Source organism: Hypanus sabinus, chromosome 15 (genome assembly GCF_030144855.1).
Source record: "Hypanus sabinus isolate sHypSab1 chromosome 15, sHypSab1.hap1, whole genome shotgun sequence".
NCBI classification, from domain to species: Eukaryota; Metazoa; Chordata; class Chondrichthyes; order Myliobatiformes; family Dasyatidae; genus Hypanus; species Hypanus sabinus.
In genome coordinates this window covers 4,838,349-4,862,455 of record NC_082720.1, presented here as the reverse complement: position 1 = coordinate 4,862,455, position 24,107 = coordinate 4,838,349, and positions in this window count along the sequence as shown.

Below are 24,107 nucleotides of genomic sequence, written 5' to 3'. Positions count from 1 at the left end.
TATCTACTCATACTTTTCTTTTGCCCTTAACATATCTGAAACTATTTTGGGTATCCTCTTTCATATTATTGGCGACCTTACCTTCATATTTCATCTCTTCTCTTCCTATGGATTTCTAGTTGCCTTCTGTTGGTTTTTAAAGCTTCCCAATCCTCTACCTTCCCACTAAATTTTGCTATATTATCTGCCCTCACTTTTCCTTTTATGCTGTCTTCCTCATAAAAGGAGCTATGGGAAGATTAAGAATTTGGGATGTTGCCTTAATGTCTGCCACTCAACTGAAAATCCTGAGCCAATATAGGTGAAGTTCTGGGGAGTGTGCTATAGAGTTTGTGTGAAAACCTACTGCTTGTTGAAAGTTGAAGTTTGGGTTTTTTATCATATACTCGAGTACATGTATGCACAGGTCCAGTGTGAAATGCTTGCCTGCAGAAACATCACAGGCACATAGCATCTGATAAGCAGCATTGATGAGAAACCTGAATTAATCATAAATTATTCACAATGTTTACACAAAACACAACTAGACAAAATAAACAAAGTCAGTTTTAGTAGAGGCACAACAGAAAACTCAGATGCTAGAAATCTGGATCATTACAAATGACGGAGGAACCCAACAAGTAAGACAGCATCTATGGGGGAAAATGAACATTTAACATTTTAGGCTGTGACCAGGACTAGAAAGAAAGGGGTTAGAAGTCAGAACAAAAGGGTAGAGGGAGAGGGATAAGCAGCATCCAGCAGGTGATAGCTGACTCCAAGTGAGGAGGGAAGGTAGGAGGCTGGGGGATAGGAAATAAAGGGAATTATGTCAGAAGCCAATGCACTATATATCTTAATCACCATATTAACTTGTGCAGCAACTACTTGGCATTGATGGATTTGAACCCCAAGATCCCCCTGTTCCTCCACAGCCTAGAAACCTACCATTAAACCTATAATCTGGCTTCAATTTTGAACTTCCATAGTCTATTACTTCACACTTTTCTGGATTGAGCTCCACCTGCCACTTTCCCTACACTTCTCCAAATGCTCATAAATCTTGTTCCTAATGAATCCTCTCCAATAGTGTGTACCTGCTGATGTAAGACTCACTGATCTATATTTCCCAGGATTATCCTTAGTACCTTTCTCAAATACCATTTGACATCCTCCAATCTTCTGGTACTGCTCCTGTAGCCAGTGAGGATCATCGTCAAAGATGCAGCAATCTCTTCCCTCACTTCCCAAAGTAATCCAAGGTATATCCCATCCAGCCCTGGGGACTTAATGCTTTTTCCATTCTGCCTCTTACTTAACCTCAACATGTTGCAGCACATTAGCCTGTTCTACACTGATCTCATTTTCTCACTGTTGAATACAGAAGCAAAGCATTTACTACGGACCTCCGCCACCTCCTCTGAGCTCCTCTTAAATACTAACCCACCAAGGGATCTTTCATCTGACAATATCATTGTCTAGTATTAGGTTCAGTATGGCTTTCTTCTTGTCCTGTTCACATGTTGTGTCAGGGTTCCTTCCTGGACACATCTAACAAATACTGTCTCTTCTAAACCCTTTGCACTCAGGAGGTGTCAATACTAGGGAATTTGTCCATGAGACCAACCCTGTTATTTTTGGACCTTTCCAAAATTTCTTTTTGATCCTTTCTATTGTTATTAGTGTGTGGAGGTGGGTGGAGGGGAAACTATAAAATACTCTCAGTATTGCTCCCTCATTGTTTCTGACTTCTACCCACACTGACTCAATAGAGCATTTCTTCATGACGTCTTTCCTTTCTGCAGCTTTGATACTATCCCTGATTAGCAATATCACATCCCCACCTCTTCTACCTTCAAACATGTCCCTTTTGAAACATACAAACCCTGGAATATCCAGAAATCATTCACAGCCTGTAATAGCCACAACATCATAGCTCCATGCTCTAAATTCATCACCTTTGTTCCTGATACTTATCGTAAACACTTTTGATCCAATCCTACATCTTGAATGTATGCCTATCCTTCCCCACATTGCACCTACCTGTACACAAACTGCCTCATCTATGATTTATCACCCAGGTTCCCATCCACCAGCCAAACTAGTTTAAATCCTCCCTTACTGCTCCAGTAAACCTGCCCTCAAGGATATTGGTCCTTCTTGAGTTCAGGTATAATCTTTCACTTTTGTGCAGTTCATACCTTCTCCATAAGAGATCCCAATAGTCTACAAATTGATCGTGTGGATAGCCAGAGGCTTTTTCCCAGGGCTGAAATAGCTAACATGAGAGAGCACAGTTTTAAGGTGCTTGGAAGTAGGTACAGGGGAGATGTCAGGGGTAAGTTTTTTTTAAAATACGCAGAGAGCGGTGAGTGTGTGGAATGGGCTGCTGGTGACGGTGATGGAGGTGGATATGATACGGTCTTTTAAAAGACTCCTGGATAGATACACGGAGCTTAGAAAAATAGAGGGCTATGTGTAACTCTAGGTAATTTCTAAGGTAAGGACATGTTCAGCACAACTTAATGGGCTGAAGGGTCTGTATTGTGCTGTAGGTTTTCTATGTTTCTGTTTTCTAAATCTGAAACCGTCCCCTCTGCACCAATTCTTCAGCAACAAATTCATCTTCCCTTTCATCCTATTCTTACCCTCGGTAGTACATAGAACAGGTAGCAATCACAAGATTATTACAGCTGATGTCCTATTTTTTCAGAAGGACGTGAATGGGAAGCAGAATTAAAATAGCTGGAGTAGCCAGGTTGTGGCTCAGCAAGCTCGGGCGAAATCACGTGCAGGCTAGAATTCAAGCTTGAGGCATAACAAATATAGGCAGGATGGTAGTTCAGGTAGTGGAATGCTCTTTCTGTGAAATGTTGCATTTCAGGGGCTCTGACCAGTGACCAATCCGAATATCAAAAGTTTGAGAGGAGGTGGTTTCAATCAGGTCCACTGAATGAAGTAGAAAATGACAGCAGTGCGTCATGGCAGCATAAGTAGAGCTCTGACCTGCAACTAAATGGCATTTGGGATTGATTAGCAAGAGCAAATTAAAGGAAGGCAGGAGCAACTGCAGTGGTGATTGTTGTAGAGGACAGAGTAAGAGTGGAGTTTTTTGAGGCTTTATCTCTTTGAGGCTTCAGCAAGAGAGGCTTCAGTTAGAGAAAGCAAAAAAAGAGAAAAGCTCAAGGTTAAGTTTTTTTTTCCCCTTCCCTTCTTTATATCTGCTCAGCTTGGACAGTATAGATGCCAGGCAGAATGCTTCTCTTGTGGTATATGAGAATGCAGAGAGACCTCTATTGTTCCTGACAACTACAACTGCGAGAAGTGCATTCAGCTGTGGCTTCTAACAAACCACGTTAAGGAGTTAGATCTGGAACTGGATGAACTCTCAATCATTAGGGAGGCCAAAGGGGTGACAGGACATGTAGAGAGGTAGTTACAACCAAGGTGTAGGACACAGGAAACTGAATGACAGACAGGAAGGGGAAAGGGGTTAAACAGCCAGTGCAGAGTACCACTGTGGTTGTCCCCCTCAGCAACAGGTATATCACTTTGGATACTGTTGGAATTATGACCGAACAGAGGAAAGTCATAACAGTCAAGACTCTGGCACTGAGTCTGCCTCTGTGACTCAGAGGGAAGTGGGGGTGGGGGTGGGGAAGAGGCACACTGTGCTGATATTTATAGAAACATAGAAAACCTACAGCACAATACAGGCCCTTCAGTCCACAAAATTGTGCCAAACACATCCCTAACTTAGAAATTACTAGGCTTACCTATAGCCCTCTATCTTACTAAGCTCCATGTACTATCTAAAAGCCTCATAAAAGACCCTATCTTATCCGACTCCACCACCGTTGCTGGCAGCCCATTCCACGCACTCACCACTCTGAGTAAAAAACTTAACCCTGACATCTCCTCTGTACCTACTCCCCAGCACCTTAAACCTGTGTCCTCTTGTGGCAACCATTTCGGCCCTGGGAAAAAGCCTCTGACTATCCACATGATCAATGCTTCTCATCATCTTGTACACCTCTCAGGTCACTTCACATTCTCCTTCGCTCCAAGAAGAAAAAGCCGAATTCATTCAATCTATTCTCATAAGGCATGCTCCCCAATCAAGGCAACATCCTTGTAAATCTCATCTGCACCCTTTTAAAGGCTTCCATATCCTTCTTGTAGTGAGGCGACCAGAACTGAGCACAGTACTCCAACTGGGGTCTGACCAGGATCCTATATAGCTACAACATTACCTCTCAGTTCCTAAATTCAATTCCACAGTTGATGAAGGCCAATACATCATATGCCTTTTTAACCAGAGTCAACCTGTGCAGCTGCTTTGAGTGTCCTATGGACTCGGACCCCAAGATCTATCTGATCCTCCACACTTGCCATTAATACTATATTCTGCCATCACATTTGACCTACCAAAATGAACCACTTCATACTTATCTGGGTTGAACTCCATCTGTCACTTCTCAGCCCAGTTTTGCATTCTATCAATGTCCCGCTGTAACCTCTAACAGCCCTCCACACTATCCACAACACCTCCAACCTTTGTGTCATCAGCAAACTTACTAACCCATCCCTCCACTTCCTCATCCAGGTCATTTATAAAAATTACGAAGAGTAAAGGTCCCAGAACAGATCCCTGAGGCACTCCACTGATGAATGACGTCCATGCAGAATATGACCCATCTACAACCACTCTGTCTTCTGTGGGCAAGCCAATTCTGGATCCACAAAGCAATGTCCCATTGGATCTCATGCCTCCTCACTTTCTCAATAAGCCTTGCGTGGGACACCTCATCAAATACCTTGCTGAAATCCATATACACTACATCTACTGCTCTTCCTTCTTCAATTTGTTTAGTCACATCATCAAAAAATTCAATCAGGCTCGTAAGGCACAATCTGCCCTTTACAAAGCCATACTGACTACTCCTGTTATATCATGTTATACCTCTTCAAATGTTAATAAATCCTGCCTCTCAGGATCTTCTCCATCAACTTACCAACCATCGAGTTAAGACTCATTGGTCTATAATTTCCTGGACTATCTCTACTCCCTTTCTTAAAGAAAGGAACAACATCCGCAACCCTCCAATCCTCGGGAACCTCTCCTGTCCCCATTGGTGATACAAAGATCATAGCCAGAGGCTCAGAAATCTCTTCCCTCACCTCCCACAGTAGCCTGGGGTACATTTCGTCTGGTCCCAGTGACTTATCCAACTTGATGCTTTCCAAAAGCTCCAGCACATCCTCTTTCTTAATATCTACATGCTCAAGCTTTTCAGTCTGCTGCAAGTCATCACTACAACTGCTAAGATCCTTTTCCATAGTGAAAACTGAAGTAAAGTATTCATTAAGTACCTCTGCTAATTCCTCTGCTTCCATACACACTTCGCCACTGTCACATTTGTTAGGTCCTGTTCTTTCACGTCTTATCCTGTTGCTCTACACAAATTTGTAGAATGCCTTGGGGTTTTCCTTAATCCTGCCCACCAAGGCCTTCTCATGGCCCCTTTTGGCTCTCCTAATTTCCTTCTTAAGCTCCTTCTTAGTAGCCTTATAATCTTCTGGATCTCTAACATTATCTAACTCTGTGATCCTTTCATAAGCTTTTCTTCTTGACTATATTTATTACAGTCTTTGTACACCAAGGTTCCTGTACCCTACCGTATCTTCCCTGTCTCATTGTACCTAAACAGAGCTGTACACAAATTTGCCACATTTCTTTAGTACTTTTCCCTGACAACTTCTGTTTCCAATTTAAGCCTCCAATTTCTTGCCTGATAGCCTCATAATTCCCTTTACTCCAATTAAATGTTTTTCTAACTTGTCTGTTCCTATCTCTCTCCAATGCTATTGTAAAGGAGATAGAATTATGAGCACTATTTCCAAAATACTCTCCCACTGAGAGATCGGAAACCTGACCAGGTTCATTTCCCAATACCAGATCAAGTACAGCCTCTCCTCTTGTAGGCTTATCTACAGACTGTGTCAAGAAACCTTCCTGAACACACCTAACAAACTCCACTCCATCTCAACCCCTTGCTCTAGGGAGATGCCAATCGATATTTGGGAAATTAAAATCTCCCATCACGACAACTCTTACTATTACACCTTTCCAGGATTTGTTTCATATAACCATATATAACCTTATAACAATTACAGCACAGAAACAGGCCATCTCAGCCCTTCTAGTCCGTGCCGATGCTTACTCTCACCTAGTCCCACTGACCCACACTCAGCCCATAACCCTCCATTCCTCTCCTGTCCATATACCTATCCAATTTTACTTTAAATGATAATACTGAACCTGCCTCTACCACTTCTACTGGAAGCTCATTCCACACAGCTACCACTCTCTGAATAAAGAAATTCCCCCTCGAGCTACCCTTAAACTTTTGTCCCCTAACTCTCAAATCATGTCCTCTTGTTTGTATCTCCGCTACTCTCAATGGAAAAAGCCTATCCATGTCAAACCGATCTATCCTCCTTATTATTTTAAATACTTCTATCAAGTCCCCCTTTAACTTTCTATGCTCCAAAGAATAAAAACCTAACTTGTTCAGCCTTTCTGTAACTTAGGTGCTGAAACCCAGGTAACATTCTGGTAAACCTTCTCTGTACTCTCTCTATTTTGTTGATATCTTTCCTATAATTCGGTGACCAGAACTGTACACAATACTCCAAATTCGACCTTACCAATTCCTTGTACAATTTTAACATTACATCCCAACTCCTATATTCAATGCTCTGATTTATAAAGGCCAGCATACCAAAAGCTTTCTTCTCCATCCTATCCACATGAGATTCCACCTTCAGGGAACTATGCACCATTATTCCTAGATCACTCTGTTCTACTGCATTTTTCAATGCCCTACCATTTACAATGCATGGCCTATTTGGATTATTCCTACCAAAATGTAGCACCTCACATTTATCAGCATTAAACTCCATCTGCCATCGTTCAGATGGCCTAAATCTCTCTGCAAGCTTTGAAAACCTACTTCATTATCCACAACGCCACCCTGCTTAGTATCATCTACATACTTACTAATCCCATTTACCACCCCATCATCCGGATAATTAATGTATATGACAAACAACATTGGACCAAATACAGATCCCTGAGGCACACCACCAGTCACCGGCCTCCAACCTGACAAACAGTTATCCACCTCTACTCTCTGGCATCTCCCACCTAGCCACTGTTGAATTCATTTTACTACTTCAATATTAATACCTAATGATTGAACCTTCCTAACTAACCTTCCATGTGGAACCTTACTGAAGTCCATATAGACAACATCCACTGCCTTACCTTTGTCAACTTCCCCGTAACCTCTTCAAAAAATTCAATGAGATTTGTCAAACATGACCTTCCACGCACAAATCTATGCTGACTATTCCTAATCAGACCCTGTCTATCCAGATAATTATATATACCACCTCTAAGAATACTTTCCATTAATTTACCCACCACTGATGTCAAACTGACAAGTCTATAATTGCTAGGTTTACTCTTAGAACCCTTTTTAAACAATGGAACCACATGAGCAATACACCAATCCTCTGGCACCATCCCCGTTTCTAATGACATTTGAAATATTTCTGTCAGAGCCCCTGCTATTTCTACACCAACTTCCCTCAAGGTCCTAGGGAATATCCTATCAGGATCTGGAAATTTATCCACTTTTATATTCCTTAAAAGTGCCAGTACTTCCTCTTCTTTAATTGTCATGGTTTCCATAATTTCCCTACTTGTTTCCCTTATCTTACACAATTCAATATCCTTCTCTTTAGTGAATACCGAAGAAAAGAAATTGTTCAAAATCTCCCCCATCTGTTTTGGCTCCACACATAGCTGTCCACTGTGATTCTCTAAGGGACCAATTTTATCCCTTCCTATCCTTTTGCTATTAATATAACTGTAGAAAACCTTCAGATTTATTTTCACCTTACTTGCCAAAGCAACCTCGTATCTTCTTTTAGCTTTTCTAATTTCTTACTTAAGATTCTTTTTACATTCTTTATATTCTTCGAGCACCTCATTTACTCCGTGCTGCCTATATTTATTATAGATTTCCTTCTTTTCCAAACCTAGTTTCTAATATCCCTTGAAAACCATGGTGCTCTCAAACTTTTAGCCTTTCCTTTCAAGCTAACAGGAACATAAAGATTCTGTACCCTCAAAATTTCACCTTTAAATGACCTCCATTTCTCTATTACATCCTTCCCATAAAACATATCGTTCCAATCCACTCCTTCTAAGTCCTTTCACATCCTCTTAAAGTTAGCCTTTCTCCAATCAAAAATCTCAACCCTGGGTCCTGTCCTATCCTTCTCCATAATTATATTGAAACTAATGGTATTGTGATCACTGGACCTGAAGTGCTCCCCAACACATACGTCCATCACCTGACCTATCTCATTCCTTAACAGGGGATCCAACACCGCCCCTTCTCTAGTCGGTACCTCTATGTACTGCTGCAAAAAACTATCCTGCACACATTTTACAAACTCCAAATCTCCAGCCCTTTTACAGAATGGGCTTCCCAGTCTATGTGTGGAAAATTAAGATCTCCCACAATCACAACCCTGTGCTTACTACAAATATCCGTTATCTCCTTACAATTTTGCTCCTCCAATTCTCACTCCCCATTAGGTGGTCTACAAAACATCCCTGTGTTACTACACATTTCCCATTCCTGAATTCCACCCAAATAGCCTCCCTACATGTGCCCTCTAACCTATCCTGCCAAAGCACCGCTGTAATATTTTCTCGGACAAGCAATGCAACACCTCCTCCTCTTGACTCTCCGATTCTATCACACCTGAAGCAACAAAATCCAGGAATATTTAGTTGTCAATCACACCCCTCCTGCAACCACTTTTCATGAATAGCTACAACATCATATTTCCATGTATCAATCCATGCTCTAAGCTCATCCACCTTTCTTACAATGCTCCTAGCATTAAAATAGATGCATTTAAGAAACTCTCCACCTCCTCCTCTCTGTTTATCCCTAACAATGTGATCAACTTTATTATCTTTTTCTTCCTTCTCCCCTACATCTTTGGTCTGAGTGCTCCCCTTCTCTATCACCTGCCTATCCTCCCTCACACACTGTCTACTAGCTTTCTCTATTTGTGAACTAACCTCCTCTTCCCTAGTCTCTTCAATTTGATTCCCACCCCCCAACCGTTCTAGTTTAAAGTCTCCCCAGTAGTCTTAGCAAATCTCCCCACCAGGATATTGGTCCTCCTAGGATTCAAGTGTAACCCGTCCTTTTTGTACAGGTCACACCTGCCCTAAAAGAGGTCCCAATGATCCAGAAACTTGAATTCCTGCCCCCTGCTCCAATCCCTCAGCCATGCATTTATCCTCCACCTCATTCCATTTCTACTCTCACTGTCGCGTGGCACAGGCAGTAATCCTGAGAATACTACCTTTGAGGTTCTGCTTCTCAACTTCCTCCCTAACTCCCTATATTCTGCTTTCAAGACCTCTTCCCTTTTCCTACCTATGTCATTGGTATGTACCACGACCTTTGGCTCCTCACCCTCCCACTTCAGGATATTTTGGACACGATCAGTAGCATCACGAACCCTGGCACCAGGGAGGCAAACAGAATCCACAATCGCCTATCTGTCCCCCTAACTATTGAGTCCCCTATTACTACTGACTTCCTCTTCCGTTCCCTACCTGTCTGAGCTACAGGGCCAGACTCTGTGCCAGAAGCACAGCCACTGTTGCTTCCCCCAGGTAGGCTGTCCCCCCCCCCAACAGTACTCAAACAGGAGTACTTATTGTCAAGGGGTACAGCCACTGGTGTACTCTCTAGTACCTGTCTCTTCCCCTTCTCCCTCCTAACTGTGACCCACCTGTCTGCCTCTCGTGGTCCCGGTGTGACCACCTGCCTGTAACTCCTCTCTATCAACTCCTCACTCTCCCTGACTAGACGAAGGTCATCGAGCTGCAGCTCCAGTTCCCTTAGGAGCTGCAGCTCGGCGCACCTGGCGCAGATACGGACGTCCGGGAGGCTGGGAGACTCCAGGACCTCCCACATCCGACACCAAGAACAACAAGCTGCCCTCACACTCAGCCTTCCCCTTTCCTCAAATAACAGGAAAAACTGAAACCTAAACCTACCTGGCCTTGCCCGCTTCCCCCTAAGCCTGTTGAGCCCAAGCCCTTCAGCCTACACTCTGCTCCCAGCTCACTCCTCTGGCCGCAAAACGATGCTACCCGCTGTTTAAACCTGTGTCCTTTTTTAAATCTTCCCCGCTTCACTGCCTGCCTTCACGCGCCTGCACAGTCCCACCTCTCTTAACTCTGAGAATAAGAAAAATTCAAGATGGCTCCCGCTGCACTCCCGTTCTGATCCTCCGACTCCCTTCTCCAAACGAAAACTGATTTAGGATTTCTGCCCTTTTTAAATCTTTCCTGCTTCACTGCCCACCTTCACGCACCCTATCTGCTCCTCGATATCCCTGTTACTGTTAGGCAGCCTATAAAAATAGGGGAAAAGACAGGAGGTTCTGAGGACGAGAACGAGATACCCAGATGGTATGTGACCTCCCGGGTGCCAAGGCCCAGAACATCTTGGACTGAGTCCTCAGCATTCGGTAGTGGGAGTGCGAACAGCCAGAATTCACAGTCCATGTAGGTACCAATGACATGGGTAGGACGAGTGATGAGATTCTGCACAAGGAGTTCAGTGCTAAGTTAAAAGGCAGAATCTCCAACATTGTGATCTCAGGATTGCTACCTGTGCCATGTGCTAGTGAGGCCCGAACTCGGAACATTATACAATTTAGCACATGACTAAGGTGTTGGTATAGGAGGGAGGGTATAATATTTTTGAATCATTCGGCTCTCTTCCAGGGAAGCTGGCATTTGTATGGAACCTTTGTAGAAGGGACAGTTTGCACCTGAATTGGAAGGGGAACTTATATCCTAGCAGAAAGGTTTGTTAATGCTACACAGTGGAGTTTAAACTAGAGTTGCAGAGGAATGGGAACCAGAGTGTCAGAACATTTAGTGGAGGCATATATTGGTCAGACCTCAGACAAAGTCAGGAATGAAAAGTTTGAGAACAGTGCAACGAGGGTCCTGAGCTGAGTATATTTCAATGCAATTAGTATCTTAGGAAAGGCAGATGAGCTCAGGAGATGGATTAACACCTAGAATTATGACATTGTCGCCATTGTAGGAGGGGTAGGACTGGCAGCTTAGTATTCTGGGGATTTGTTGTTTTAGACATGAATTAGTGGAAGTGATTAAAGGAGGAAGGATGGCATTACTAGTCAGGGAAAATATCACAGCAGTGCTCCATCAGGACAGACTGGAGAACTTGACTGGTGAGGCGTTATGGGTGGAACTAAGAAGTAAGAAAAGTATGAGCATGTTAATGGGGTTATGTTACAGAACACCCAACAGCCCTATGGATTTACCGTTTGTAGAAGAACAAACTTTTAAAGAGATTGCAAACTGTTGCACGAAACATATGGTTGTTACAGTAGGTGATTTTAACCTTCCACATATTAACTGGGACTCCCACAGTAAAATGACTTAATGGGATAGAGTTTGTCAAATGTGTTCAGGAAAGCTTCCTTCATCAGTATGTAGAAGTTCCAGTGAGAGCATACAATACTAGATTTGCAGTTAGGGAATGAGACAGGGCATGTGACAAAAATTTGTGCAGCAGAACACTTTGCATTCAGTCACCACAATGCAACTCGTTTCTAAGTATATATGCAAAAAGACAAATCTGGCCCGCAGGTTGAGATTCTAAATTGAAGAGGGGCCAATTTGGTGGTATCAGAAATGATCTGACAAGTGTGGATTTGAGACAGGCGGTTGTCTGGCAAAGGTCTACTTGGAAAGTGGGAGGCCTTCAAAAATGAAATTGAGGTTACAGAGCTTGTTTGTGCCTGTCAGAATAAAAGGTAAAGATAACAGGTTTAAGGAACCTTGGTTTTTAAGAGATATGGAGGCTCCAGTTAAGAGAAAAAAAGTATAGGCAAGTAGGAACAAATGAGGTGCTTATGGAGTATAAGAAATGCAAGAGAACACTTAAAAATGAACTGGAAGGTTAAAAAAGGCAATAAATTGCACTAGCAGACAAGGTGAAGGAGAATCTTAAGGGATTCTACCCAAATATTTAGAACAAAATAAAGGTGGCTAAGTCCCAAGGGCCTGACCAACCAGGGAAGACCTTACACAGGGCATTGAGAATTTTAGTAGAAGAAAGGGATCTGGAAATACAGGCCCATAATTCATTGAAAGTGGCATCATAGGTTGATAGGGGTATAAAGAAAGCTTTTGGCACCTTACTCTTCATTATCGAGTACAAGAGATGGGATGTTATGTTAAAGTTGTATCAGACATTGGTGAGCCTAATTTGTAGGATTGTGTGCAGTATTGGTCATCCACCTACAGAAAAGAGATGAACAAGGTTGCAAGAGTACAAAGAAGATTCATAAGGATGTTGCAGGGTCTGGAGGACCTGAATTATAAGGAAAGATTGAATTTGTTCAGATTTATTCTTCAAAACATAGAAGATTGAGAGAAGATTTGATAGAGATGTACAAAATTATGAGGGGTATAAATAAGGTAAATAAAATCTTACCTCTTCTTCAGGGGGTAGACATGGACAAGGGGCATAAATGTAGAGTCAGGACTCCGCCTTCAACTCAGGGACCGAGCCGGGGCTCTTCGAGGGGTAGACATGGACAAGGGGCATAAACGTAGAGTCAGGACTCCGCCTTCAACTCACCCCTGGTAGACTGACCTTGCCCGGACCCACTCTGGCGACGGAAGGTGAATTGCTGGTACTCCGATGCGGGTTGGGTCACTCTGGTGACGGAAGGTGAATTGCTGGTACTCCGATGTGGGCTGGATCACTGGTGACAGAAGGTGAATTGCTGGTACTCCGAAGCGGGCTGGGTCACTCTGGTGATGGAAGGTGAATTGCTGGTACTCCGATGCGGGCTGGGTCACTCTGGTGACGGAAGGTGAATTGCTGGTACTCCGATACGGGCTGGATCACTCTGGTGACAGAAGGTGAATTGCTGGTACTCCGATGTGTGCTGGGTTACTGGTGATGGAAGGTGAATTGCTGGTACTCCGATGCGGGCTGGGTCACTCTGGTGATGGAAGGTGAATTGCTGGTACTCCGATGCGGGCTGGGTCACTCTGGTGACGGAAGGTGAATTGCTGGTACTCCGATGCGGGCTGGGTCACTGGCGATGGAAGGTGAATTGCTGGTACTCCGATGCGGGCTGGGTCACTCTGGTGATGGAAGGTGAATTGCTGGTTCTCCGATGCGGGCTGGGTCACTGGCGATGGAAAGTGAATTGCTGGTACTCCGATGCGGGCTGGGTCACTCTGGTGACGGAAGGTGAATTGCTGGGACTCCGATGCGGGCTGGATCACTCTGGTGACGGAAGGTGAATTGCTGGTACTCCGATGCGGGCTGGGTCACTCTGGTGATGGAAGGTGAATTGCTGGTTCTCCGATGCGGGCTGGGTCACTGGCGATGGAAGGTGAATTGCTGGTACTCCGATGCGGGCTGGGTCACTGGCGATGGAAGGTGAATTACTGGTACTCCGATACGGGCTGGGTCAATCTGGTGATGGAAGGTGAATTGCTGGTACTCCGATGCGGGCTGGGTCACTGGGGATGGAAGGTGAATTACTGGTACTCCGATACGGGCTGGATAACTCTGGTGATGGAAGGTGAATTGCTGGTACTCCAATGCGGGCTGGGTCACTCTGGTGACGGAAGGTGAATTGCTGGTACTCCGATGCGGGCTGGATCACTGGCGATGGAAGGTGAATTGCGGGTACTCCGATGCGGGCTGGGTCACTCTGGTGATGGAAGGTGAATTGCTGGTACTCCGATGCGGGCTGGGTCACTCTAGTGATGGAAGGTGAATTGCTGGTTCTCCGATGCGGGCTGGGTCACTCTGGTGACGGAAGGTGAATTGCTGGTACAACGATGCGGGCTGGGTCACTCTGGTGATGGAAGGTGAAATGCTGGTTCTCCAATGCGGGCTGGGTCACTCTGGCGATGGAAGGTGAATTGCTGGTACTCCGATGCGGGCTGGGTCACTGGCGATGGAAGGTGAATTGCTGGTACTCCGATGCGGGCTGGGTCACTCTGGTGACGGAAGGTGAATTGCTGGTACTCCGATGCGGGCTGGATCACTCTGGTGACGGAAGGTGAATTGCTGGTAGTCCGATGCGGGCAGGGTCACTCTGGTGATGGAAGGTGAATTGCTGGTTCTCCGATGCGGGCTGGGTCACTGGCGATGGAAGGTGAATTGCTGGTACTCCGATGCGGGCTGGGTCACTGGCGATGGAAGGTGAATTACTGGTACTCCGATACGGGCTGGGTCAATCTGGTGATGGAAGGTGAATTGCTGGTACTCCGATGCGGGCTGGGTCACTGGGGATGGAAGGTGAATTACTGGTACTCCGATACGGGCTGGATCACTCTGGTGATGGAAGGTGAATTGCTGGTACTCCGATGCGGGCTGGGTCACTCTGGTGACGGAAGGTGAATTGCTGGTACTCCGATGCGGGCTGGGTCACTGGCGATGGAAGGTGAATTGCGGGTACTCCGATGCGGGCTGGGTCACTCTGGTGACGGAAGGTGAATTGCTGGTACTCCGATGCGGGCTGGGTCACTCCAGTGATGGAAGGTGAATTGCTGGTTCTCCGATGCGGGCTGGGTCACTCTGGTGACGGAAGGTGAATTGCTGGTACTCCGATACGGGCTGGGTCACTCTGGTGATGGAAGGTGAATTGCTGGTTCTCCAATGCGGGCTGGGTCACACTGGCGATGGAAGGTGAATTGCTGGTACTCCGATGCGGGCTGGGTCACTGGCGATGGAAGGTGAATTGCTGGTACTCCAATGCGGGCTGGGTCACTCTAGTGATGGAAGGTGAATTGCTGGTACTCCAATGCGGGCTGGGTCACTGGCGATGGAAGGTGAATTGCTGGTTCTCCAATGCGGGCTGGGTCACTCTGGTGACGGAAGGTGAATTGCTGGTATTCCGATGAGGGCTGGGTCACTCAGGCGACGGAAGGTGAATCGCTGGTACTCCGATGCGGGCTGGGTCACTGGTGATGGAGGGTGAATCGCTGGTACTCCGATGTGGGCTGGATCACTGGTGACAGAAGGTGAATTGCTGGTACTCCGATGCGGGCTGGGTCACTCTGGTGATGGAAGGTGAATTGCTGGTACTCCGATGCGGGCTGGGTCACTGGTGATGGAAGGTGAATTGCTGGTACTCCGATGCGGGCTGGGTCACTCTGGTGATGGAAGTTGAATTGCTGGTACTCCGATGCGGGCTGGGTCACTCTAGTGATGGAAGGTGAATTGCTGGTACTCCGATGCGGGCTGGGTCACTCCAGTGATGGAAGGTGAATTGCTGGTACTCCAATGCGGGCTGGGTCACTCTGGTGACGGAAGGTGAATCGCTGGTTCTCCAATGCGGGCTGGGTCACTGGCGATGAAAGGTGAATTGCTGGTACTCCGATGCGGGCTGGGTCACTCTGGTGATGGAAGGTGAATTGCTGGTACTCCGATGCGGGCTGGGTCACTGGTGATGGAAGGTGAATTGCTGGTACTCCGATGCGGGCTGGGTCACTCTGGCGATGGAAGTTGAATTGCTGGTACTCCGATGCGGGCTGGGTCACTCTGGCGACGGAAGGTGAATTGCTGATACACTGATGCGGGCTGGGTCACTCTGGTGACGGAAGGTGAATTGCTGGTACTCTGATGCGGGCTGGGTCACTCTGGCGACGGAAGGTGAATTGCTGGTACTCCAATGCGGGCTGAGTCACTCTGGTAACGGACGGTGAATTGCTGGTACTCCCATGCGGGCTGGGTCACTGGTGATGGAAGTTGAATTGCTGGTATTCCGATGCGGGATGGGTCACTCCGGTAACGGAAGGTGAATTGCTGGTACTCCCATGCGGGCTGGATCACTGGCGATGGAAGGTGAATTGCGGGTACTCCGATGCGGGCTGGGTCACTCTGGTGATGGAAGGTGAATTGCTGGTACTCCGATGCGGGCTGGGTCACTCTAGTGATGGAAGGTGAATTGCTGGTTCTCCGATGCGGGCTGGGTCACTCTGGTGACGGAAGGTGAATTGCTGGTACAACGATGCGGGCTGGGTCACTCTGGTGATGGAAGGTGAAATGCTGGTTCTCCAATGCGGGCTGGGTCACTCTGGCGATGGAAGGTGAATTGCTGGTACTCCGATGTGGGCTGGGTCACTGGCGATGGAAGGTGAATTGCTGGTACTCCGATGCGGGCTGGGTCACTCTGGTGACGGAAGGTGAATTGCTGGTACTCCGATGCGGGCTGGATCACTCTGGTGACGGAAGGTGAATTGCTGGTACTCCGATGCGGGCAGGGTCACTCTGGTGATGGAAGGTGAATTGCTGGTTCTCCGATGCGGGCTGGGTCACTGGCGATGGAAGGTGAATTGCTGGTACTCCGATGCGGGCTGGGTCACTGGCGATGGAAGGTGAATTACTGGTACTCCGATACGGGCTGGGTCAATCTGGTGATGGAAGGTGAATTGCTGGTACTCCGATGCGGGCTGGGTCACTGGGGATGGAAGGTGAATTACTGGTACTCCGATACGGGCTGGATCACTCTGGTGATGGAAGGTGAATTGCTGGTACTCCGATGCGGGCTGGGTCACTCTGGTGACGGAAGGTGAATTGCTGGTACTCCGATGCGGGCTGGGTCACTGGCGATGGAAGGTGAATTGCGGGTACTCCGATGCGGGCTGGGTCACTCTGGTGACGGAAGGTGAATTGCTGGTACTCCGATGCGGGCTGGGTCACTCCAGTGATGGAAGGTGAATTGCTGGTTCTCCGATGCGGGCTGGGTCACTCTGGTGACGGAAGGTGAATTGCTGGTACTCCGATACGGGCTGGGTCACTCTGGTGATGGAAGGTGAATTGCTGGTTCTCCAATGCGGGCTGGGTCACTCTGGCGATGGAAGGTGAATTGCTGGTACTCCGATGCGGGCTGGGTCACTGGCGATGGAAGGTGAATTGCTGGTACTCCGATGCGGGCTGGGTCACTCTAGTGATGGAAGGTGAATTGCTGGTACTCCAATGCGGGCTGGGTCACTGGCGATGGAAGGTGAATTGCTGGTTCTCCAATGCGGGCTGGGTCACTCTGGTGACGGAAGGTGAATTGCTGGTATTCCGATGCGGGCTGGGTCACTCAGGCGACGGAAGGTGAATCGCTGGTACTCCGATGCGGGCTGGGTCACTGGTGATGGAGGGTGAATCGCTGGTACTCCGATGTGGGCTGGATCACTGGTGACAGAAGGTGAATTGCTGGTACTCCGATGCGGGCTGGGTCACTCTGGTGATGAGAAGGTGAATTGCTGGTACTCCGATGCGGGCTGGGTCACTCTGGCGATGGAAGTTGAATTGCTGGTACTCCGATACGGGCTGGGTCACTCTAGTGATGGAAGGTGAATTGCTGGTACTCCAATGCGGGCTGGGTCACTGGCGATGGAAGGTGAATTGCTGGTACTCCGATGCGGGCTGGGTCACTCTAGTGATGGAAGGTGAATTGCTGGTACTCCAATGCGGGCTGAGTCACTGGCGATGGAAGGTGAATTGCTGGTACTCCGATGCGGGCTGGGTCACTGGTGATGGAAGGTGAATTGCTGGTACTCCGATGCGGGCTGGGTCACTCTGGCGATGGAAGTTGAATTGCTGGTACTCCGATGCGGGCTGGGTCACTCTGGCGACGGAAGGTGAATTGCTGATACACTGATGCGGGCTGGGTCACTCTGGTGACGTAAGGTGAATTGCTGGTACTCTGATGCGGGCTGGGTCACTCTGGCGACGGAAGGTGAATTGCTGGTACTCCAATGCGGGCTGAGTCACTCTGGTAACGGAAGGTGAATTGCTGGTACTCCCATGCGGGCTGGGTCACTGGTGATGGAAGTTGAATTGCTGGTACTCCGATGCGGGCTGGGTCACTCCGGTAACGGAAGGTGAATTGCTGGTACTCCCATGCGGGCTGGGTCACTGGTGATGGAAGGTGAATTGCTGGTACTCCGATGCGGGCTGGGTCACTCCGGTGACGGAAGGTGAATTGCTGGTACTCCGATGCGGGCTGGGTCACTGGCGATGGAAGGTGAATTGCTGGTACTCCAATGCGGGCTGGGTCACTCTGGTGATGGAAGGTGAATTGCTGGTTCTCCGATGCGGGCTGGGTCACTGGCGATGGAAGGTGAATTGCTGGTACTCCGATGCGGGCTGGGTCACTCTGGTGACGGAAGGTGAATTGCTGGTACTCCGATGCGGGCTGGATCACTGGCGATGGAAGGTGAATTGCGGGTACTCCGATGCGGGCTGGGTCACTCTGGTGATGGAAGGTGAATTGCTGGTACTCCGATGCGGGCTGGGTCACTCTAGTGATGGAAGGTGAATTGCTGGTTCTCCGATGCGGGCTGGGTCACTCTGGTGACGGAAGGTGAATTGCTGGTACAACGATGCGGGCTGGGTCACTCTGGTGATGGAAGGTGAAATGCTGGTTCTCCAATGCGGGCTGGGTCACTCTGGCGATGGAAGGTGAATTGCTGGTACTCCGATGTGGGCTGGGTCACTGGCGATGGAAGGTGAATTGCTGGTACTCCGATGCGGGCTGGGTCACTCTGGTGACGGAAGGTGAATTGCTGGTACTCCGATGCGGGCTGGATCACTCTGGTGACGGAAGGTGAATTGCTGGTACTCCGATGCGGGCAGGGTCACTCTGGTGATGGAAGGTGAATTGCTGGTTCTCCGATGCGGGCTGGGTCACTGGCGATGGAAGGTGAATTGCTGGTACTCCGATGCGGGCTGGGTCACTGGCGATGGAAGGTGAATTACTGGTACTCCGATACGGGCTGGGTCAATCTGGTGATGGAAGGTGAATTGCTGGTACTCCGATGCGGGCTGGGTCACTGGGGATGGAAGGTGAATTACTGGTACTCCGATACGGGCTGGATCACTCTGGTGATGGAAGGTGAATTGCTGGTACTCCGATGCGGGCTGGGTCACTCTGGTGACGGAAGGTGAATTGCTGGTACTCCGATGCGGGCTGGGTCACTGGCGATGGAAGGTGAATTGCGGGTACTCCGATGCGGGCTGGGTCACTCTGGTGACGGAAGGTGAATTGCTGGTACTCCGATGCGGGCTGGGTCACTCCAGTGATGGAAGGTGAATTGCTGGTTCTCCGATGCGGGCTGGGTCACTCTGGTGACGGAAGGTGAATTGCTGGTACTCCGATACGGGCTGGGTCACTCTGGTGATGGAAGGTGAATTGCTGGTTCTCCAATGCGGGCTGGGTCACTCTGGCGATGGAAGGTGAATTGCTGGTACTCCGATGCGGGCTGGGTCACTGGCGATGGAAGGTGAATTGCTGGTACTCCGATGCGGGCTGGGTCACTCTAGTGATGGAAGGTGAATTGCTGGTACTCCAATGCGGGCTGGGTCACTGGCGATGGAAGGTGAATTGCTGGTTCTCCAATGCGGGCTGGGTCACTCTGGTGACGGAAGGTGAATTGCTGGTATTCCGATGCGGGCTGGGTCACTCAGGCGACGGAAGGTGAATCGCTGGTACTCCGATGCGGGCTGGGTCACTGGTGATGGAGGGTGAATCGCTGGTACTCCGATGTGGGCTGGATCACTGGTGACAGAAGGTGAATTGCTGGTACTCCGATGCGGGCTGGGTCACTCTGGTGATGAGAAGGTGAATTGCTGGTACTCCGATGCGGGCTGGGTCACTCTGGCGATGGAAGTTGAATTGCTGGTACTCCGATACGGGCTGGGTCACTCTAGTGATGGAAGGTGAATTGCTGGTACTCCAATGCGGGCTGGGTCACTGGCGATGGAAGGTGAATTGCTGGTACTCCGATGCGGGCTGGGTCACTCTAGTGATGGAAGGTGAATTGCTGGTACTCCAATGCGGGCTGAGTCACTGGCGATGGAAGGTGAATTGCTGGTACTCCGATGCGGGCTGGGTCACTGGTGATGGAAGGTGAATTGCTGGTACTCCGATGCGGGCTGGGTCACTCTGGCGATGGAAGTTGAATTGCTGGTACTCCGATGCGGGCTGGGTCACTCTGGCGACGGAAGGTGAATTGCTGATACACTGATGCGGGCTGGGTCACTCTGGTGACGTAAGGTGAATTGCTGGTACTCTGATGCGGGCTGGGTCACTCTGGCGACGGAAGGTGAATTGCTGGTACTCCAATGCGGGCTGAGTCACTCTGGTAACGGAAGGTGAATTGCTGGTACTCCCATGCGGGCTGGGTCACTGGTGATGGAAGTTGAATTGCTGGTACTCCGATGCGGGCTGGGTCACTCCGGTAACGGAAGGTGAATTGCTGGTACTCCCATGCGGGCTGGGTCACTGGTGATGGAAGGTGAATTGCTGGTACTCCGATGCGGGCTGGGTCACTCCGGTGACGGAAGGTGAATTGCTGGTACTCCGATGCGGGCTGGGTCACTGGCGATGGAAGGTGAATTGCTGGTACTCCGATGCGGGCTGGGTCACTCTGGTGATGGAAGGTGAATTGCTGGTTCTCCGATGCGGGCTGGGTCACTGGCGATGGAAGGTGAATTGCTGGTACTCCGATGCGGGCTGGGTCACTCTGGTGACGGAAGGTGAATTGCTGGTACTCTGATGCAGGCTGGGTCACTCTGGCGACGGAAGGTGAATTGCTGGTACTCCAATGCGGGCTGAGTCACTCTGGTAACGGAAGGTGAATTGCTGGTAGTCCCATGCGGGCTGGGTCACTGGTGATGGAAGTTGAATTGCTGGTACTCCGATGCGGGCTGGGTCACTCCGGTAACGGAAGGTGAATTGCTGGTACTCCCATGCGGGCTGGGTCACTGGTGATGGAAGGTGAATTGCTGGTATTCCGATGCGGGCTGGGTCACTCTGGTGACGGAAGGTGAATTGCTGGTACTCCGATGCGGGCTGGATCACTGGCGATGGAAGGTGAATTGCGGGTACTCCGATGCGGGCTGGGTCACTCTGGTGATGGAAGGTGAATTGCTGGTACTCCGATGCGGGCTGGGTCACTCTAGTGATGGAAGGTGAATTGCTGGTTCTCCGATGCGGGCTGGGTCACTCTGGTGACGGAAGGTGAATTGCTGGTACAACGATGCGGGCTGGGTCACTCTGGTGATGGAAGGTGAAATGCTGGTTCTCCAATGCGGGCTGGGTCACTCTGGCGATGGAAGGTGAATTGCTGGTACTCCGATGTGGGCTGGGTCACTGGCGATGGAAGGTGAATTGCTGGTACTCCGATGCGGGCTGGGTCACTCTGGTGACGGAAGGTGAATTGCTGGTACTCCGATGCGGGCTGGATCACTCTGGTGACGGAAGGTGAATTGCTGGTACTCCGATGCGGGCAGGGTCACTCTGGTGATGGAACGTGAATTGCTGGTTCTCCGATGCGGGCTGGGTCACTGGCGATGGAAGGTGAATTGCTGGTACTCCGATGCGGGCTGGGTCACTGGCGATGGAAGGTGAATTACTGGTACTCCGATACGGGCTGGGTCAATCTGGTGATGGAAGGTGAATTGCTGGTACTCCGATGCGGGCTGGGTCACTGGGGATGGAAGGTGAATTACTGGTACTCCGATACGGGCTGGATCACTCTGGTGATGGAAGGTGAATTGCTGGTACTCCGATGCGGGCTGGGTCACTCTGGTGACGGAAGGTGAATTGCTGGTACTCCGATGCGGGCTGGGTCACTGGCGATGGAAGGTGAATTGCGGGTACTCCGATGCGGGCTGGGTCACTCTGGTGACGGAAGGTGAATTGCTGGTACTCCGATGCGGGCTGGGTCACTCCAGTGATGGAAGGTGAATTGCTGGTTCTCCGATGCGGGCTGGGTCACTCTGGTGACGGAAGGTGAATTGCTGGTACTCCGATACGGGCTGGGTCACTCTGGCGATGGAAGTTGAATTGCTGGTACTCCGATGCGGGCTGGGTCACTCTGGCGACGGAAGGTGAATTGCTGATACACTGATGCGGGCTGGGTCACTCTGGTGACGGAAGGTGAATTGCTGGTACACTGATGCGGGCTGGGTCACTCTGGCGACGGAAGGTGAATTGCTGGTACTCCAATGCGGGCTGAGTCACTCTGGTAACGGAAGGTGAATTGCTGGTACTCCCATGCGGGCTGGGTCACTGGTGATGGAAGTTGAATTGCTGGTACTCCGATGCGGGCTGGGTCACTCCGGTAACGGAAGGTGAATTGCTGGTACTCCCATGCGGGCTGGGTCACTGGTGATGGAAGGTGAATTGCTGGTATTCCGAAGCGGGCTGGGTCACTCTGGTGACGGAAGGTGAATTGCTGGTACTCCGATGCGGGCTGGATCACTGGCGATGGAAGGTGAATTGCGGGTACTCCGATGCGGGCTGGGTCACTCTGGTGATGGAAGGTGAATTGCTGGTACTCCGATGCGGGCTGGGTCACTCTAGTGATGGAAGGTGAATTGCTGGTTCTCCGATGCGGGCTGGGTCACTCTGGTGACGGAAGGTGAATTGCTGGTACAACGATGCGGGCTGGGTCACTCTGGTGATGGAAGGTGAAATGCTGGTTCTCCAATGCGGGCTGGGTCACTCTGGCGATGGAAGGTGAATTGCTGGTACTCCGATGTGGGCTGGGTCACTGGCGATGGAAGGTGAATTGCTGGTACTCCGATGCGGGCTGGGTCACTCTGGTGACGGAAGGTGAATTGCTGGTACTCCGATGCGGGCTGGATCACTCTGGTGACGGAAGGTGAATTGCTGGTACTCCGATGCGGGCAGGGTCACTCTGGTGATGGAAGGTGAATTGCTGGTTCTCCGATGCGGGCTGGGTCACTGGCGATGGAAGGTGAATTGCTGGTACTCCGATGCGGGCTGGGTCACTGGCGATGGAAGGTGAATTACTGGTACTCCGATACGGGCTGGGTCAATCTGGTGATGGAAGGTGAATTGCTGGTACTCCGATGCGGGCTGGGTCACTGGGGATGGAAGGTGAATTACTGGTACTCCGATACGGGCTGGATCACTCTGGTGATGGAAGGTGAATTGCTGGTACTCCGATGCGGGCTGGGTCACTCTGGTGACGGAAGGTGAATTGCTGGTACTCCGATGCGGGCTGGGTCACTGGCGATGGAAGGTGAATTGCGGGTACTCCGATGCGGGCTGGGTCACTCTGGTGACGGAAGGTGAATTGCTGGTACTCCGATGCGGGCTGGGTCACTCCAGTGATGGAAGGTGAATTGCTGGTTCTCCGATGCGGGCTGGGTCACTCTGGTGACGGAAGGTGAATTGCTGGTACTCCGATACGGGCTGGGTCACTCTGGTGATGGAAGGTGAATTGCTGGTTCTCCAATGCGGGCTGGGTCACTCTGGTGATGGAAGGTGAATTGCTGGTACTCCGATGCGGGCTGGGTCACTGGCGATGGAAGGTGAATTGCTGGTACTCCGATGCGGGCTGGGTCACTCTAGTGATGGAAGGTGAATTGCTGGTACTCCAATGCGGGCTGTGTCACTGGCGATGGAAGGTGAATTGCTGGTTCTCCAATGCGGGCTGGGTCACTCTGGTGACGGAAGGTGAATTGCTGGTATTCCGATGCGGGCTGGGTCACTCAGGCGACGGAAGGTGAATCGCTGGTACTCCGATGCGGGCTGGGTCACTGGTGATGGAGGGTGAATCGCTGGTACTCCGATGTGGGCTGGATCACTGGTGACAGAAGGTGAATTGCTGGTACTCCGATGCGGGCTGGGTCACTCTGGTGATGGAAGGTGAATTGCTGGTACTCCGATGCGGGCTGGGTCACTGGTGATGGAAGGTGAATTGCTGGTACTCCGATGCGGGCTGGGTCACTCTGGCGATGGAAGTTGAATTGCTGGTACTCCGATGCGGGCTGGGTCACTCTAGTGATGGAAGGTGAATTGCTGGTACTCCAATGCGGGCTGGGTCACTGGCGATGGAAGGTGAATTGCTGGTACTCCGATGCGGGCTGGGTCACTCTAGTGATGGAAGGTGAATTGCTGGTACTCCAATGCGGGCT